Below are 20677 nucleotides of genomic sequence, written 5' to 3'. Positions count from 1 at the left end.
CTCATAGGCGGCACTGATCGGCACTGATAGGTGGGCACTGGGCATGGATGGGCACTAAGAGGTGGCACTGATGGACACTGAGGGGTGGCACTGATGGACACTGAGGGGTGGCACTGATGGACACTGATGGGTGGAACTGATGGCATTTGTGGGCATCACTTGTGCCCATGTTGCCAGTCAGTGCCCATTTGTGGGCACTGATTGGCATCTATTCTTTTTATTTTATTTTTTTTACTGCCTTTTTTTTTTACTGCCCTTCCCTGGTGGTCCAGTGTGGGCATCCGAGGGGGGGCTGCGCTGATAAACATGTCATTCTTGGACCAAGGCAGCACAATGTCTTGGGCCAGCCCTGGGCTCAGTAATTATCAGGATTTCATAATGGACACCAGTTCCTGGATACACAGCTCCCCGTTATATGCGAGAGTTGGTGTGTGCGGGGGGTGACTCATTTTGTCATATGTGATCCACAAAGCGTAGAATAAAATGTGAAATACCGTACTATTCTCCATCCACAGGAGAACAATACATTCTTTTTCACCAAAAATATGTAGCAGAATACATATTGGCCTAAATTGATGAATAAATTAGATTTATTTCCTTTTTTATTGGATATGTTTTATAGCAGAAAGTAAAAAATATTTTTTATTCTTTTTTAAATTGACGCACTTTTTTGTTTATAGCGCAAAACATGTAAATCAGAGAGGTGATCAAATACCAGCAAAAGAACGCTCTATTTGTGGGGAACAAAAGGATATTTGGTTTGAGTACAGTGTGGCAGGGCTGAGCAATTGTCAGTTAAAGTAACGCAGTGCGGTATCGCAAAAAATGGCCTAGTCATTAAGGGGGGGTAAAACCTGAAGTGATTAAATAAATAAATTAAACCATTTAAATTGCCTGCCAATGACATTCATTGGCAGCTTTGTGTATTAAAAAAAAAAAAGGAAAAAATAAAATAAAACAGCACACAAACTTTTCCAAAAGTCCCCTAACATACACAGATGACTCCTGGGGGGTCTTTGTAATGCTTTAAAAAAAACAAAAAACAAAGAAGCCAACAGCTGTCAAAGTCATTTGCCAGCAATTTTAAAACTTTAAAGTGGATGTAAACCCGATTTTTTTTTTTTATGTCACAATGTAGAGTATAAGATTTCCTATCATCTGTGCCCAGTCTTGCCACACAGAGTTAATCCAGCTCTGAGCAATCCTCTTTTTTTTTTTTTTGTTCAGTGAAATAAACAAACAGGAGAAAACTTTTGTCCGTTCTTCCCCCTTGCTGTGAGTGACAGGTTATTTACATATCTCACGCACTAGCCTGGAGACTCCTTTTCTGAAGTCATGTGGTTACTTTTCTGGATTTTCACTGGATGTTGGTGATCTTAGAGGTCGACCGATATGGGCTTTTCTCTGGCCGATGCCGATATTTAGAAATCTGGGCGGCCGATGGCCGATATATGATGCCAATTTTTGCAGCCGATATTTTAGGCCAATTTTTTTGTTATTTTTGGTGGCACTGGCTCGTGGCACTGGATGGCACTAATTGGCACTGGAAGATGGCACTAGCAGAAGGCACTTATTGGGACTGGCAGGTTGCACTGGATGGCAATGAAAGATGGTACTAGCAGATAGCACTGATTGGCAGGTGGCACTTATTGACACTGGCAGGTGGCACTGATGGGCAGATGGCACTGGCAGGTGGCACTAACAGGTGACACTGGTTGGCACTGACTGGCAGGTAGCACTAATTGGCACTGGCAGGGGGCAATAGTTAGCACTGGTTGGCATTGGCAGGTGGCACTGATGGCTTTAGTTGGCACTGGTAGGTGGCACTGGATCGCACTGGCAGGTGGCACTGGATGGAAGGTGGCACTAATTGCCACTGGATGGTGGCACTGGTATTGCCACTGGATGGCAAGTGGAACTAATTGGCACTGGTGCAAAAAAAAATGGTGTCACCCCCCTCAGTACAGACCCCCTCTCCCTCCATTATAGACACCCCCCCCCCGCTACAGACACCAGAGAGTAGTGTGTGTCCCACGAGCGCGGGCCCCTCCTCCTCTGTGGGTGTAAATAGAGAGGAGGGCCGCCGCGCTGGGTGTACCAAGATGGCCGTGGCTCCGGAGCTAGGCCGAAACCGCGGTCTTTCCTGATTGCCGCCGCGGTCACAGCATCAGGAAAGGCCGCGGCTTCGGCCTAGCTCCGGATCCGTTGTACTGCTAGCGGCCATGTAAAATATCGGCCTAATTTGGATAAAAATCGTCCGATGCCCATTTCTCCAAAACGGCCAAATATCGGCCGATATATCGGTCAACCTCTAGTGATCATAGCAGAATTTAGTGCAAGAAATACACAGGAGAAAATGCATGTTGACAAGGGGAGTGTAAAGGTGGGCGGAGAGTCTACTGACATCACGACTCCACCCACAGAGCTCCAGACAACAGACCCACCCACAGAATCTGCAGTTTTTCAGTTCTTATAACAGACAGAGGGAAGACATTTGACAGGTAAGGATCCTTATAGATCAGCACTATGGCAGTCGTTTAGAAAGTTTTGTTTTGTTTTTTTGCTTTTGACTTCACGCCAAACGGCTTTCGGGCAAATGCTATCTTCTCAAAAAATTAGGAATTCGGATCAAGGTCGCCTGCATGAACACGAATTTACAGAAAAGCAAGTATTTGCGTTTTCTCCGTGTGTCAAAAATAAATAAAACAATTCCGTTGGCAACAAACTTTTTTTTTTTTTTTAAGGTTCTGACCTGAATTGGCAGCAAGAATCGGTGACCTCACATCGGTAGAGGGGACACGCTCCGGATGCATTGATCACCAGGGATGTGGTAGACCGAACTACACGCTCGCTCACACGGGACTGCGTTCTTGTCTGTCTGCTTCCGCATTCTGCCAAAAATCTTCTTCCGTAACCCTCTCCCTCGCCCCAGGCTGACGGCTAGGTTAGTAGGTCATCCAATCAGCGCGTGGCGTTGAGAAAAAGACACACAGGTCGGGCACGCGATGAGAAACTTTATTTATTTATTTTTTTCATTTAAATGAATTAAACTATTTAAATTGCCTGCCAAGGACATTCACTGGCAGCTTCCTGGTTTAAAAAAAATAAAATAAAAACAGCACACAAACCTTTCTAAAAGGTCCCCCAAAATACACAGACGACTCCTGGGGGGGGGGGGGGGGGGGGCGGGTCTTCGCGCTGCTTTTTTTTAAATAAAAAAAGCCAACAGCTGTCAAAGTCATTTGCCAGCAACTTTAAAACTGTTATTCCATTGCAAATGTCATTGCTGAAAAAATAAATAAAAAATCACTGCTTCCAACTGCACAGAATTATTTTATTTAACCACTTAAGGACCGCCTCCTGCAGATATACGACGGCAGAATGGCATGGCTGGTCACAAGCACGTACCTGTACGTCCTCTTTAAGTGCCCAGCCGTGGGTCGCGGGCTCGGGACCCGCAGACCCGATCGCCGCTGGAGTCCCGCGATCGGTCCCCGGAGCTGAAGAACGGGGAGAGCCGTATGTAAACACAGCTTCCCCGTTCTTCACTGTGCCGCTGTCATTGATCGCGTGTTCCCTAATATAGGGAAACGCAATCAATGACGTCACATGTCCAGCCCCGCCCCCCTACAGTTAGAAACACAGATGAGGTCACACTTAACCCCTTCGCTGATCACCACCATTAGTAGTAAAAAAAAACAAAAAAAACAAATGCAATAAAACGATCCCCTATTTTGTAAACGCTATAAATTTTGCACAAACCGATCGATAAACGCTTATTGCAATTTTTTTACCAAAAATATGTAGAAGAATACGTATCGGCCTAAACTGAGGAAAAACATTTTTTTTATATAGAAAATGCGTCACAGAGAGACCTGACATTCAGTAGGTCGGTGGGGGAAAGGACGCATGTATGGATGGAGAGCCGGAGGGGAGGATCATTGGAATAACGAGCTACGAGGAATAAACATCGAACTTCATTATTATAAAATAATCGTCTCCCGATCAACCATTTACATTGCAGGAGATTTTACCAAACTCTGACCGGATTTTGTTCTGTAGATCCCGGACAATAACATGATATTAGATATTTTTACTCCAGGAGTATAGAACGAGTTTGGAAATTCTATAGAAATGCCACCCGCCGCACGCAGATATACGTCTGCAGCATGGCACGGGCAGGGCAGAAGGACGTACCTGTACGTCCCCTTTAAGAAGCGGTTGTTGCGGGCACGCGCCCGCCGCGATCTCCGTGAGCGCGCCCACGGGTCCCACGGACTCGATCGCCGCGGGCGCCCTCAAACTGTCTAACAGAAAGATAGAACGGGGAGATGTTAGTGTAAACACAACATCTCCCCGTTCTGCCTAGTGACACTGTCACTGATCGTGTTCCCCGTCATCGGGAACACGATCAGTGATGTGTCACAGCAAGCCACGCCCCCCTACAGTAAGAATCACTCCTTAGGGAACACTTAACCCCTACAGCGCCACCTAGTGGTTAAGCCTTTCACTACCAGTGTCATTTTCTTTTTTTTTAACAGAAACGTTTTTATTAAAGCAAAAAAGGAAAATGGTACAGAAATTAAAACAACAAAACTACGGTACAGCAGAGGTTCAGTACATTAACCACATCCTTACCGCGTCATTGTAAAATGACGGCGGCAGGAACCCCTCCTCCATCCGGGTGGACGTCATATGAGGGTGGACGGTGAGGAGACCAATGTGTGTTCCCAGTACAGAGGAACACACATCGGTCTCCTCCCCTTAAGAGTCCCCTCCCCCTACAGTTAGAACACACCTTAGGGAACATATTAACCCCTTCAACGCCCCCTAGTGGTTAACCCCTTCCCTGCCAGTCACATTTACACAGTAATCAATGCATATTTATAGCACTAATCGCTGTATAAATGTAAATGGTCCCAAAAACGTGTCAAAAGTGTCCGATGTGTTCGCCGCAATGTCACGGTGACAGTAAAAAAAACGCTAATCGCCGGCAATACTAGTAAAAAAAAATTATAAAATAAAAATGCCATAAATCTATCACCTATTTTGTAGACGCTATAACTTTTGCGCAAACCAATCAATATATGATTATTGCGATTTTTTTTTACCAAAAATATGTAGAAGAATACGTATCGGCCTAAACTGAGGAAAAAAAATGTTTTTTTTTTTTTTTATTGTGATATCTATTAAATAAAAAAGTAAAAAATATTGTTTTGTTTTTTTTTAATTGTCGCTCTTCTTTTGTTTATAGCGCAAAAATAAAAACCGCAGAGATGATCAAATACCTCCAAAAGAAAGCTCTATTTGTGGGAACAAAATGATAAAAAAATTGTCTGGGTACAGTGTAGCACGACCGCGCAATTGTCATTCAAAGTGCGACAGCGCTGAAAGCTGAAAATTGGCTTGGGCAGGAAGGTGCGTAAGTGCCTGGTATGGAAGTGGTAAAGGAGCTCAATACAATAAGATTACCAGGGTAATCACAGGATAGTAAATGAGAGTAGACCCTGCCGGGTCTAGAATGGGCAGCTGGATGAGGCGATCACTACCTACTTACAGTCAAGGCTAATAGGCACCAACCCTAACGGGGGGGGGGGGGAGTTGGGATATACAAAGGCCTATGAGGCGCCTGGAGCAACATCTCCTGCATGTGGGAGGCGGTGGGGGGATCAGAGCGTGCCACAGAGCAACAGAGAGCCATCACCCAATCGTGGAGAGGGTCTTAGAGTCCAAGGCCATCCTCAGTCATGTCATTATACAGAGATCGCTCTAGCTGTCACCCAGGATTTCCAGACTTTGTCAAATTTTTTCAGTAATCAGTGCATTTTTTATAGCACTGATCGCTGTAAACATGACAATGGTCCCAAAAATGTGCAATGCATGAATGTATGTTTTTAGACTCAGCAGCGGGCGAGAGCCAGAGGGGGCGGTGCTCCAGCGCCCTCTATGGACGAACCGCCACTGCTCTGCAGGTCGGATGTTATTCTTCATACAGAATAGAGTAAATCAGATAAATATCGCATCACGGCCACTAGATTGAGCTAATTATTCTAGCAAATTCATACTTATTTATTATGACCATCAGCGCCATCCAAAACTAAGCATGAATGAAGTAAACTACCGGTAAGTATGTATTTTTGTTTTCAGAGTTTATTATACCCCTTTTTATTATGTAAGCCAGGGGGTAGGCAACCTGGGGCCCTCCAGCTGTTGCAGAACAACAAGTCCCATCATGCTTCTGGGAGTAATTGTAACTGCCAGCCTTGCAAAGGCTGGCAGTTTCCCTCATGGGAAATGTAGTTCCTGATGAAAATGATAGGAGGTCCTGAAGATGCGGTGACTCCGCGAAACGCGTCAACCTCATTTCTTAGTCTAGACTAAACCACAACGGTCTACACTTATTCAGTGGATGATAATCGAGGGTATCAATGTACAAGCACATACAAAATACCAAATGTTTTATTGGATGAAATAAAGATTTTTAACACGATTGATGTATTTTTGTGCTCACTGGAGGGGTATTGAAAATCCTACTATGCAGGTTAAAGTGGTTGTAAACACCCCCTTTCACCTACAGGTAAACCTAGATTAAGGCTTACCTGTAGGTGCAAGAAATATCTCCGAGACCTACACGGTTAAAGAGACATTTGCAATAAGGAATGCACTGATGTCTACAGCGCATGCGCACTGAGCGTGCCGTTTTTTGTGAATGGCATTACAGTGTTAATGTCGTATTCCCACGTATGACGTCAGCGCCGCTTCGGCCAATCACAGCGCCAGAGCGGCGATAACAGGAAGTAGCTACGAGGGGACATAGCGGCGGTGGCGGTGGGTGGGACCGGGGAGGACTAAGGGGGCTTCGATTTCGAGTGCCACATAATGAGCTAGTATGCTGTGCATACTAGAACTGCACGATTAATCGCGGGGAGAATCGCGATCTCGATTCTCCCCGCCCGCGATCTCCCCGCGGGATGACCCACGATTCTTCTGTTTCACGGCCGGTTCCACGTAAACCAGCGTGGAACGCAAATGGCGCCGATATCAGAACCGGCGTCAGCAGCCTGCGCCGCTGGATGGATGCCTGGGCTTTTCTTGCAGATCTGTGCAACTGTAGTGTGTATCCATGCGCCACCCAGTGGTTGCCAGCAGTACTGCTTCTGATGTATTAATCTTTCTCACAGTTCTGTACAACTGTGTGTATCCATGCGCCACCCAATGGATGCCGGCGGTACTGCTTCTGATGTATAAAAAAAAGAGACCAGTGATATGTCTATAATGTTAAAGACCATATAACTCCTATGAAAAAAGCAGAATCAAAGTTTGATTCTGCTTTTTTCATAGGAGTTATATGGTTTTTAACATTATAGACATATCACTGGTCTGTTTTTTATATATTCATTATTTCAGATAAATCACAGGTTTATTTATTTATTTATTTGGGGGGGGGGGGGGTTGTTTCTGGCATTCAGTTTTTGAGAATCGTGATCTTTAGTCTAAGCAAAAGAATCGTGATTCTCATTTTGACCAGAATCGTGCAGCTCTAGTGCATACTAGCTCATTATGCCTTTCTCTTGCAGGGTCTTTTATTTTTTTTATTTTTTATTGAGAGGTGGTTTACTTCCTCTTTAATATTATTCTTCAGCACCACCTAGTGGCCATACTGTACTTTCCTGATTCACTCTGATCTGTATGAATGAAAAACATTCGACCTAGAGGAAAATTAGCCTAGTAATGTTCGTTTTTTGCCCCTTGTTCGCGCACAACTAACGTACATGCAGGACAATTTTATTTATTTAGTTTGCTTTGGATAACTTCTTTAATGGGTTACATATTTAGCAGCATAAAAAGAACAAAAAATTATATTATGTTTTTTGCCATAAACTGGAGGTAATATCAGGACACTTAGACAGCGACGAAGGTTGTTATCATTTCACTGTGCTATAGAATGCAGACAGCGGTTCCCGTTAATCTCTGTCTGCGGGGAAACATGGGGATGACTATGTGAGGAGTGTTATCCAAGTCAGTATGGCGTTATATAATGAGGAGGAGGAGGATGACATAACAGGAGGCAGCAGTCTGTTACAGAACAGAGACATAGCAGGTGCTGCTGAACGTACAGCTGGGGGGTGCTGTAAGACAAAGGGTGAGGGGGGGTTGAGGACAGAGGGGAAAGGGCCAATTGCTTTTCAGGAGCCATTAAAGAAGTTGCTCAGTCAAACATCAGCAAAAAAACACCATTGAAGTCAATTGTGAGTGAACTGGGATGGGCTGTACATGCCACCTTTCTGCAAAAAAAAAAAAACAGATTCCCAGCTGTAGTCATATCACCAGGAATCCTGGGTGATGTCTTTGAGCAAATTTGGTAAAGTAGTGACCCCAAATTCCTGGTGCCCCCCCCCCCCTCTGCAAGATAACATATCCCCCCCAACAATGTCAAAAGGCATGTGGCTTGCCATCGTACAGGAGGGGGGCGCCACACACTCTCTGCCCTCTCTTATTGGACAAATGACTGACTCCCGGCTGCGGTCATTTAGGCTTATCAATGGGTACAACAGGTTATCAACAGGTTATCTTGCCGCATGGCAAGATAACAAACCCCATCCCCCACCAGACAATGTTGAAGGGTGTGTGGTCTTCTATGGTACAGGAGGGGGGCGCCACACACACTCTGCCCTCCCTTACTGGACAAATTACTCATTTAGGCTTATCACCAGAAATCCCAGGTGATGACCAAGTTTGGTAAAGGACGTCACCCTAAATTCCTAGGTGGAGCAATTCTCTTTTCAAGACACTAGGCGGAGCTATTCTCTTTTCAACACACTAGGTGGAGCAATTCTATTTTCAAGAAACTAGGCGGAGCAATTCTCTTTTCAAGAAACCAGGCTGAGCTATTCTCTTTTCAAGACACTAGGTGGAGCTATTCTCTTTTCAAGACACTAGGTGGAGCAATTCTCTTTTCAAGACACTAGGTGGAGCAATTCTCTTTTCAAGACACTAGGCGGAGCTATTCTCTTTTCAAGACACTGAGCGGAGCAATTCTCTTTTCAAGACACTAGGCGGAGCAATTCTCTTTTCAAGACACTAGGTGGAGCAATTCTCTTTTCAAGACACTAGGTGGAGCAATTCTCTTTTCAAGACACTAGGTGGAGCAATTCTCTTTTCAAGACACTAGGCGGAGCTATTCTCTTTTCAAGACACTAGGTGGAGCTATTCTTTTTTCAAGACACTAGGTGGAGCAATTCTCTTTTCAAGACACTAGGTGGAGCTATTCTTTTTTCAAGACACTAGGTGGAGCAATTCTCTTTTCAAGACACTAGGTGGAGCAATTCTCTTTTCAAGACACTAGGCGGAGCTATTCTCTTTTCAAGACACTAGGTGGAGCAATTCTCTTTTCAAGACACTAGGTGGAGCAATTCTCTTTTCAAGACACTAGGCGGAGCTATTCTCTTTTCAAGACACTAGGTGGAGCTATTTTCTTTTCAAGACACTAGGTGGAGCAATTCTCTTTTCAAGACACTAGGTGGAGCAATTCTCTTTTCAAGACACTAGGCGGAGCAATTCTCTTTTCAAGACACTAGGTGGAGCAATTCTCTTTCCAAGACACTAGGTGGAGCTATTCTCTTTTCAAGACACTAGGCGGAGCTATTCTCTTTTCAAGACACTAGGTGGAGCAATTCTCTTTCCAAGACACTAGGTGGAGCAATTCTCTTTTCAAGACACTAGGTGGAGCAATTCTCTTTCCAAGACACTAGGTGGAGCAATTCTCTTTTCAAGACACTAGGTGGAGCTATTCTCTTTCCAAGACAATAGGTGGAGCTATTCTCTTTTCAAGACACTAGGCGGAGCAATTCTTTTTTTAAGACACTAGGTGGAGCAATTCTCTTTTCAAGACACTAGGCGGAGCAATTCTCTTTTCAAGACACTAGGTGGAGCAATTCTCTTTCCAAGACACTAGGTGGAGCTATTCTCTTTTCAAGACACTAGGTGGAGCAATTCTCTTTCCAAGACACTAGGTGGAGCAATTCTCTTTTCAAGACACTAGGCGGAGCAATTCTCTTGTCAAGACACTAGGCGGAGCAATTCTCTTTTCAAGACACTAGGCGGAGCTATTCTCTTTTCAAGACAATAGGTGGAGCAATTCTCTTGTCAAGACACTAGGCGGAGCAATTCTCTTGTCAAGACACTAGGCGGAGCAATTCTCTTTTCAAGACACTAGGTGGAGCAATTCTCTTTTCAAGAAACTAGGTGGAGCAATTCTCTTTTCAAGACACTAGGCGGAGCTATTCTCTTTAGAAGACACTAGGTGGAGCAATTCTCTTTAGAAGACACTAGGTGGAGCAATTCTCTTTCCAAGACACGATAGGCAGAGCTCTCGCTAAGGCTAAATGCGTAAGCACATTGGCTCCTCCCACTTTTTCCCCTGCTGAGGTTTCAATGATAGACAGGGTGCCTAAAAGGAGGTAACTACTCATATGCCGCCATATATATATATATATAGAGAATAAAAATAAAATACACTTTTTAAAAATGTTATGTAACAAAAAAAAAAAAAAATTACTAAAACAATGATTGTTTTGTAAATATTAGATATAAAATATAAAAAGATCAACAAATGTTAATGTCTAACACTCCATCTATATATAATGCTCCTTAGTTCTGTACAGCTGCACAGGCCACTCTGATGTCACTGCACACTGTGAGCTTCTCACAAATCAGGGGGGGGGGGGAATCAGGGGGCGCACAATCAAAGAGAACAGGGGCACAGAATCAGGAGGCTGAAATGAAAAGGCGCGGCGGCCTCTTTTATGAAATGTTTGTATCTCGTCTTATATTCTGCATGATGTTTTGTACGTCTTATCAGATTTTATCATTTTGTACCAATAAAGATTTTTATTAAATATTTGAAACTTACTCAGTGCCCATAGAGTCCCACCCCTTGAGGGATGATGGCACTCCACCCACTGTAAACCAGAGCTACCCCTTACCGCGAAAGCAGGAGGGCACACAATCAGAGGGGAGCATAATCGGGGGCAACACAATCAGGAGGGCACACAAATATGGGGGCAAAAAATAGGGGGCACACAATCGGGGGGCACACAATCAGGAGGGGCACACAATCAGGAGGGCACACAATCAGGAGGGCACACAATCAGGAGGGGCACACAATCAGGAGGGCACACAATCAGGAGGGGCACACAATCAGGAGGGCACACAATCAGGGGGGGCACACAATCAGGAGGGGCACACAATCAGGAGGGGCACACAATCAGGAGGGCACACAATCAGGGGGGCACACAATCAGGAGGGGCACACAATCAGGAGGGCACACAATCAGGAGGGGCACACAATCAGGAGGGCACACAATCAGGGGGGGCACACAATCAGGAGGGGCACACAATCAGGAGGGGCACACAATCAGGAGGGCACACAATCAGGGGGGCACACAATCAGGAGGGGCACACAATCAGGAGGGGCACACAATCAGGAGGGCACACAATCAGGAGGGGCACACAACCAGGAAGGGCACACAATCAGGAGGGCACACAATCAGGAGGGGCACACAATCAGGAGGGGCACACAATCAGGGTGGCACACAATCAGGAGGGGCACACAATCAGGAGGGCACACAATCCGAAGGGGCACACAATCAGGAGGGGCACACAATCAGGAGCGACACACAATAGGGGAGCACACAATAGGGGGCACACAATCAGGGGGGCACACAATAGGGGAGCACACAATAGGGGGCACACAATAGGGTGGCACACAATCAGGGGGGCACATAATCAGAGGGCCCACAATCAGGAGGGGCACACAATCAGGAGGGGCACACAATCAGGAGGGCACACAATCAGGGGGCACACAATCAGGAGGGGCACACAATCAGGAGGGGCACACAATCAGGAGGGGCACACAATCAGGAGGGGCACACAATCAGGAGGGGCACACAATCAGGAAGGGCACACCATTAGGAGGGCACACAATCAGGAGGGGCACACAATCAGGAGGGGCACACAATCAGGGTGGCACACAATCAGGAGGGGCACACAATCAGGGTGGCACACAATCAGGAGGGGCACACAATCAGGAGGGGCACACAATCAGGAGCGACACACAATAGGGGAGCACACAATAGGGGGCACACAATCAGGGGGGCACACAATAGGGGAGCACACAATAGGGGGCACACAATAGGGTGGCACACAATCAGGGGGGCACATAATCAGAGGGCCCACAATCAGGGGGGCACACAAACAGGAGGGGCACACAATCAGGAGGGCACACAATCAGGAGGGGCACACAATCAGGAGGGGCACACAATCAGGAAGGGCACACAATAGGGGAGCACACAATAGGGGGCACACAATAGGGTGGCACACAATCAGGGGGGCACACAATCAGGAGGGGCACACAATTAGGGGGGCACACAATAGGGTGGCACACAATCAGGGGGGCACACAATCAGGAGGGGCACACAATGGGGGGGGGGGCACATAATCACTGACACATCTACAGGTGTAATGGAGGAGATGATAAGATTGTGACCAATGACAACCCTGTAAAACCACCCTGACAGTCACATATTTCAGGATGAGTACTTACAGTGTGGAGAGTGATGGGCTCAGGCTAGCAGAGTGTTCAGAGGGTGATGGGCTCAGGGGGTGAAGATATTGGTGGGTGATGGGCTCAGGGGGGTCACATAGTTTTCTATATATGATGAGAATTCCTGCAGAGAAGTAGAGGGAAGGAATGTCAGTCTGTCCTCCTCTATGGTCGGTCCTCTCTCTCCTCTCCTCTCCTCTCCTCTCTCCTCCTCTTCTGATTCTTTCACTCGCAGATTCTCCCAACCATTCCGTGCTACACGTGAGTGCAGTCCTTTATTCCCCCGCCCACTGGGGCGATCATTGGTTGTCCCAGTTACCTGGATCCGCCCTCAGCGCGCTGATTGGCCGGAGGAACAGAAATGTGAGGGGACACGTGAAATAGAATGTGTGACAGACAATGTGCAGTGTGACAGATCAACAACAGCGAGAGCCCCGAGTACTAATCCGTACTAAGAGAGAGAGAGAGAGTACTTCTCATCTATACTCCTCCTCCCCCCACAGAGTACTAATCTGCACCCCCCTACCCTAACCTACAGAGATACAGATATATTCATTACATAGAAGTACTGATCCCTATCCCCAGAGAGTACTGACCCTCTCTCTTCTCCCAATACTGATCTATACCCAGAGAGTACTGATCTATACCCAGAGAGTACTGATCTATACCCAGAGAGTACTCCTCATCTGTACTACCCCACCCCACCCCTCACCCCATCACCCAGAGAGATCCAGTATATATTTATTTCATAGAAGTACTGATCCATATCCCCAGAGAGTACTGACCCTCTCCCAGTTCTCATCTATCCCCAGAGAGTACTGATCTATACCCAGAGAGTACTGATCTATACCCGAACATACTGATCTATCCCCAGAGAGCACTGATCTATCCCCAGAGAGCACTGATCTATACCTGAACATACTGATCTATCCACAGAGAGTACTGATCTATACCCGATAGAGTCCCCCTCATCTATACTACTCCTCCCCCCAGAGAGTACTCATCTATCCCCAGAGAGTACCCATCTATCCCCAGAGCGTACTCATCTATCCCCAGAGCATACTCATCTATCCCCACAGAGTACTCATCTATCCCCAGAGAGTACTCATCTATCCCCAGAGAGGACTAATCTATCCCCAGAGAGTACTCATCTATCCTCAGAGAGTACTCATGTATACCCAGAGAGTGCTGATCTATCCCCAGAGAGTACTCATCTATCCCCAGAGAGTACTCATCTATCCCCAGAGAGCACTGATCTATCCCCAGAGAGCACTGATCTATCCCCAGAGAGTACTCATCTATACCCAAAAGTACTTATCTATCCCCAGAGCGTACTCAACTATCCCCAGAGTGTACTGATCTATCCCCAGAGAGTACTCATCTATCCCCAGAGCGTTCTCATCTATCCCCAGAGTACTCATCTATCCCCAGAGAGTACTCATCTATCCCCAGAGAGTACTGATCTATCCCCAGAGTGTACTCATCTATCCTCAGAGAGTACTCATCTATCCACAGAGAGTACTCATCTATCCCCAGAGAGTACTGATCTATCCTCAGAGAGTACTCATGTATACCCAGAGAGTGCTGATCTATCCCCAGAGAGTACTCATCTATCCCCAGAGAGTACTCATCTATCCCCAGAGAGCACTGATCTATCCCCAGAGAGCACTGATCTATCCCCAGAGAGTACTCATCTATACCCAAAAGTACTTATCTATCCCCAGAGCGTACTCAACTATCCCCAGAGTGTACTGATCTATCCCCAGAGAGTACTGATCTATCCCCAGAGCGTTCTCATCTATCCCCAGAGCGTACACATCTATCCCCAGAGAGTACTCATCTATCCCCAGAGAGTACTCATCTATTCCCAGAGCGTACTCATCTATCCCCAGAGTGTACTCATCTATCCCCAGAGTACTCATCTATCCCCAGAGAGTACTCATCTATCCCCAGAGAGTACTGATCTATCCCCAGAGTGTACTCATCTATCCTCAGAGAGTACTCATCTATCCCCAGAGAGTACTCATCTATCCCCAGAGAGTACTCATCTATCCCCAGAGTGTACTCATCTATCCTCAGAGAGTACTCATCTATCCCCAGAGAGTACTCATCTATCCCCAGAGAGGACTAATCTATCCCCAGAGAGTACATATCTATCCTCAGAGAGTACTCATCTATCCCCAGAGAGCACTGATCTATCCCCAGAGAGTACTCATCTATACTCATCTATACCCAAAAGTACTCATCTATCCCCAGAGCGTACTCAACTATCCCCAGAGTGTACTGATCTATCCCCAGTACTCATCTATTCCCAGAGTACTCATCTATCCCCAGAGCTTACTCATCTATCCCCAGAGAGTACTCATCTATCCCCAGAGAGTACTCATCTATCCCCAGAGAGTACTCATCTATCCCCAGAGCGTACTCATTTATCCCCAGAGAGTACTCATCTATCCCCAGAGAGTACTCATCTATCCCCAGAGAGTACTCATCTATCCCCAGAGCGTACTCATTTATCCCCAGAGAGTACTCATCTATCCCCAGAGAGTACTCATCTATCCCCAGAGAGTACTCATCTATCCCCAGATTACTCATCTTATACCTGAGCGCAGGGCCGCCATCAGGAATTTTGGGGCCCCTTACCTTACACAGCTGCAGTTATGGTGCAGAAAACTGGGGATGGGGTTGACGCGAATTGTGAACCGGGGGGGAGTTGTGCCTAGGGTTGCCACCTTTTCTTCAAGCCAAACCCGAACACTTTAGCGGCACAGGGCACATTTTTTTTCGTAGTATACACAATAGGATTATAAAAGACCTGGGGCACCTTTGGGTGCCTCAAGGAGAGTGGTAATGCAGCGTGCTGCGGCAAACAGTGGGTGTGGCCAAACTGCTCTTGCTGACATCGTGGCTCCCCCTCAGTGATGCCAAACCTGTCCCCAGACAGCAGCCCCATCTCCCGAATGGCAACAGATTTTTGTGTGACTACCTCAGTTACTTGGGGAGCCATAGCCCAGTCTAAATAATGTGTCCGGGTTACAGGCAGACTGAAACTCGGACACAAGATCCCAAACCCGAACTGTCCGGGTGAATCCTGGACAGGTGGCAACCCTAGTTGTGCCTCAAAACTAGAACAGGGTGGAGTTCTGCCACAAACTGAGAACCGGGGGGGGGGGGGTGCCGTGGATTGAGGACCGGTGTCATCTTACCTTCTCACCTCTTCCCTCTCCTCTTAAAGCGGGGGTTCACCCTATAAAAAAAAAAAATAATAATAATTTTTCTTCTACCATAAAATTAGGCATAGTAGCGCGAGCTACAGTATGCCTGTCTTAATTTTTTTATCCCCGTACACACTGTGTAATCGTACATAGAAGATTCCGACTGCCCACGGGGAATGGGCGTTCCAATCCAGACGGAAGGTGATTGACGGCCGGCTCTGGCGCGTCGCGCTTCTCCGGAAATAGCCGAAATAGGCTTGGCTCTTCACGGCGCCTGCGCATAGTCTGTGCGCAAGCGACGTGAAGAGCCGAGACCTACTCCGGCTGTCTTCGGGGAGCGTGACGTGCCAGAGCCGGCCGTCAATCACCCTCCCTCTTAAAAGGAACGCCCATTCCCCGCGGGCAGTCAGAATCTTCTATGTACGATTACACAGTGAGTACGGGGATAAAAAAATTAAGACAGGCATACTGTAGCTCGCGCTACTATGCCTAATTTTATGCTAAAAAGTTGTTCTGCAGGGTGAACCACCGCTTTAACAGCCATGACCTGAGAAAGAAGGGGGTGCTGCTAAAAGTGAAAGTAAACTCTCCCCTCTCCAGCCGCTACATGAGAGAACGAGGAGAACTGCCGAAAAGAAACTGATTTCTCTCCTTTCCTCTCAGCCTTGAGCTGAGACCCCCAAAGCATCCTCCCAATCAGGCCCGGACTGGGACAAAAAATAGGCCCGGGCATTTTGGAATGACATCTTAACCGGCCCCTTCTCCACTCTCCATCCTGACGGATCCCCCGGCAGAGGGGAGGGGGAAACCCTGCAAAGGTGCAGGGGGCGAGGGGAAAGGGAAAGAACAGGGGGGGCAGAGAGCACAGGGAAGAACCTTGAGAACATGGGGTGGGGTGAGAGCACGGGGGAGGCGGAGAGCATGGGGGGGGCAGAGAGCACAGGGGAGAGGCAGAGAACACAGAGAGGAAGAGGAGAGCACAAGAGGGCCGGAGAGCATGGGGGGTTGGAGAGCACAGGGGGAAGCAAAAACACAGGGTGGGGCAGAGAGCACAGGGAGGGCAGGAGAGCACGGGGCGGAGAGCACATGGGGGAGGCGTAGATCACTGGGGGAAGTGGAGATCACTGGGGGGAGGCAAAGGGCACAGGGGGGGCCTCAGAGAGCATTGGAGGAGGTGGAGAGCACAGGGGGGCTAAAGAACACTGGGGGGCTAGAGAACACGGGGGGGGGGCTAGAAAGCACTGGGGGAGAGGCAGAGGGCACAGGGGGCAGCGTAGAGCATAGGGGAGGTGGAGAGCACAGGGGGAGAGACGGAGGGCATAGGGGGCAGCGTAGAGCATGGGGAGGTGGAAAGCACAGGAGGGAGGTGGAGAGAAGAGGGCGGCTGGAGAGCACTGGAGGGGATAGAGAGCACTGGGGAGGATAGAGAGCACTGGGGCGCTGGAGAGAATTAGGGGGAATTGAAAAGAGCACAGGGGGAGAGGCAGAGGGCACAGGGGGCAGCGTAGAGCATGGGGGGAGGTGGAGAGCACAGGGGGAGGTGAAAAGCACAGGGGGAGAGGCGGAGGGCACAGGGGGGGGGCAGCATAGAGCATTGGGAAGGTGGAGAGCACAGGGGGAGAGACGAAGGGCACAGGGGGGCAGCGTAGAGCATGGGGGAGGTGGAGAGCACTGGGCTGGGGTGTAAAAGAGCACTTGGGGGCTGGAGAGCACAGGGGGAGGTGGAAAGCACAGGGGAGAGGTGGAGCACACGGGGAGGTGGAGAGCACGGGGGAGGGGGAGAGCATGGGGGAGGTGGAGAGCACTGGGGAGGCTAGAGAGCACTGGGGAGGCTAGAGAGCACTGGGGGGCTAGAGAGCACTGGGGGAGAGGCAGAGGGCACAGGGGGGCAGCCTAGAGCATGGGGGAGGTGGAGAGCACAGGGGGAGAGATGGAGGGCATAGGGGGCAGCATAGAGCATGGGGGAGGTGGAGAGCACAGGAGGGAGGTGGAGAGAAGAGGGCGGCTGGAGAGCACTGGGGGGGATAGAGAGCACTGGGGGGGCTGGAGAGAATTAGGGGGGATTGAAAAGAGCACAGGGGGAGGTGGAGAGCACAGGGGGAGAGGCGGAAGGGCACAGGGGGCAGTGGGGGGGCTGGAGAGCATTGGGGGAGGTGAAGAGCACAGGGGGAGAGGCGGAGGGCACAGGGGGAGACCGTAGAGCATGTAGGGAGGTGGAGAGCACAGGGGGAGGTAAAAAGCACAAGGGGAGGTAAAAAGCACAAGGGGAGAGGTGGAGCACTGGGGGGGCTGGAGAGCATTGGGGGAGGTGAAGAGCACAGGGGGAGAGGCGGAGGGCACAGGGGGAGACCGTAGAGCATGTAGGGAGGTGGAGAGCACAGGGGGAGGTAAAAAGCACAAGGGGAGAGGTGAAGGGCACAGGGGGGCAGCCTAGAGCATGGGAGGAGGTGGAGAGCACAGGAGGGAGGAGGAGAGCACGGGGGGGGGCTGGATAGCGCTGGGGGAGAAGTGGAGGGCACAGGGGGCAGCGGAGAGCATGGGGGAGGTGGATATCACAAGGGGGAGGTGCAGAGCAGCACAGGAAGAGAGGCGGGGCACCAGAGAGCATGGGGGAGGTGGAGAGCACTGGGGGGGCTAGAGAGCACTGTGGGGGGGGGGTAGAGAGCACTCTGGGGGCAGCAGAGATAAACAGGATAGGAGGAGCGGTGGGGTGGCTGCATATAGAAGAATCATTCTCTCCATCTTCTTCCCGCTGTACCTGAATGCCTGCGAGAGGGAGAGGAGCAGAAGCAATCATTCAGAGAATGCGGTAGGACGATAGAGAGAATGATTCTTCTATATGCAGCCACCCCACCGCTCCACCTATTCAGGTTACAGGGGCCACACTTACGTTCTCTCTGAGAGATCGGCAGAACAGGCTGTAGCAGGCTCCTCTCCCTTCCTGGTCACTCCCCCTGACACCAATGGCTGAACTTCACTGGTGGCCGTGGAGCGGTATCTCCTCTAGTCCCTCCCCCTTATTGTTTACGTCCTCCTGCTGCTGATGCCGAAGGCTGAGCCTGAGGCTGAACTGGCAGCCGGGCGGCCGCGGAAAGGTCGGAGCAGCCTGCCCTGGCCCCGCAAGAAAGAACAGCGGCCGCGGCCCACCGGTAAATGCCCGGTTTGCTCTATGGCCAATCCGGGCCTGCTCCCAATGTTGAGTCTGGAATGGATTTTTGGGGGGAACCCCATGTCATTTTTTTGTATTTGACGCGGGGTTTCCCTTAATATCCATACCAGACCTGAAGGGCCTGGTAATTGAATTTGGGGGGACCCCCACGCATTTTTTTTATTTTTTTATGAATGACTTTTCTCTGTATTGCCGGGAGCCAACACTTTGTGCAGGGACAGTTCTAAGCACGGGAAACAAGCGCTACTTCACAGGCATACTATACACCACCCCCCTAGGTACGAAATTTAAAGGAATATTTCACTTTTATTGTTTCACTTTAACCCCCCTGGCGGTATTCCCGAGTCTGACTCGGGGTTAGATTTCTGTGCTGCGATCGGTAACCCTGAGTCAGACTCGGGCTCGCCTCGCTGGATCCACAGACAGTGTTTACTTACCTTGTCCCTGGATCCAGTGATGCCACCGCACTGTGTGAGCGAGCGGGACCTCGTTCGATTCACACAGCGTCCTCCTGTGCCGCCGATCTCCGTTCCCTGCGACGTTACGACGCACGGGAGCGGAGAACGGGGCCAAATTCAAAAACATAAACAAACACATTACATACAGTATACTGTAATCTTATAGATTACAGTACTGTATGTAAAAAATACACACCCCCCTTGTCCCTAGTGGTCTGCCCAGTGTCCTACATATACTTTTATATAATAAATACTGTTCTTTCTCCCTGCAAACTGTAGATTGTCCATAGCAACCAAAAGTGCCCCTTTATGTCAAAAATGGTTTTAGAGCAGCTAGAAAACAGCGATAATAAATTATAATCACTTGCAGAATTGTGCTATAGCGATTTGTGGGGAAATTTGTCACAAAAAAAAATAAAAGTAATGACAGCAACAATTCTGCAACTGAGCAAATTTCAGTGATTTTGAGTTGATTACATTATTGAATAATTTTTATTTGAATTATATTATTATTTGTTATAATTATTTATAATTATTTATTATATTATAATTTATAATTTTGTTTTTAAAAAAAATGTCATACCCGGGATCCCTACAATACTCTTGTTTGGTCAGATTTAAGTGAGTTATTCCTAAAAATTACAGGCCTACAGTATAAAACGCCAAATTTCCTTGCAAATAATGGTCCTGCTTTTAGCACCTTTTTTCTGAAGGAATCATACCGCCAGGGAGGTTAAGCATTATTAAAATCACTGCTCCCGAAAAAAACGACCATTTTTAAAACTTTTTTTTTGCATTGATACATGTCCCCTGGGGCAGGGCCGGGTCCCCAAACACTTTTTTAGGGCAATAACTTGCATATTAGAATTAAAAATTAGCACTTTAGATTTCTCCCATACACTTTTACAGGGTGTTCTGCGGCTTTCGAATTTGCCACGAACACCCCAAATTGTTCACTGTTTCGCCAAACAGGCAATGTTCGAGTCGAACATGAGTTTGACTCGAACTCGAAGCTCATCCCTACCAGAGAGTACTGATCTATCCCCAGAGCGTACTCATCTATCCCCAGAGCTTACTCATCTATCCCCAGAGCTTACTCATCTATCCCCAGAGAGTACTCATCTATCCCCAGAGAGCACTGATCTATCCCCAGAGCGTACTCATCTATCCCCAGAGCGTACTCATCTATCCCCAGAGAGTACTGATCTATCCCCAGAGCGTACTCATCTACC

General features: G+C 48.2%; 1 protein-coding gene across 3 annotated transcripts in view; it reads right to left on the bottom strand.

Moving 5' to 3' along the window:
- The window catches only part of PER1 (period circadian regulator 1), a 67869-nt gene extending 54817 nt beyond the window's left edge, over positions 1–13052 (bottom strand). Inside the window, exon 1 of one of the 3 annotated variants that reach the window (XM_040346769.1) lies at positions 12604–13052. The gene's annotated coding sequence lies outside the window, so the exon portion shown is untranslated. Of the gene's footprint in view, positions 1–2752; positions 2941–12603 lie in introns of those variants that run through there. The other 2 variants (XM_040346771.1, XM_040346770.1) reach the window with 2 other exon arrangements.
- Positions 13053–20677: the final 7625 nt, after the last annotated feature.

The sequence above is a fragment of the Rana temporaria genome, chromosome 3 (assembly GCF_905171775.1).
Source record: "Rana temporaria chromosome 3, aRanTem1.1, whole genome shotgun sequence".
In the NCBI taxonomy this organism is placed as follows: Eukaryota; Metazoa; Chordata; class Amphibia; order Anura; family Ranidae; genus Rana; species Rana temporaria.
This window is presented reverse-complemented; position numbering and strand designations above follow the sequence as displayed.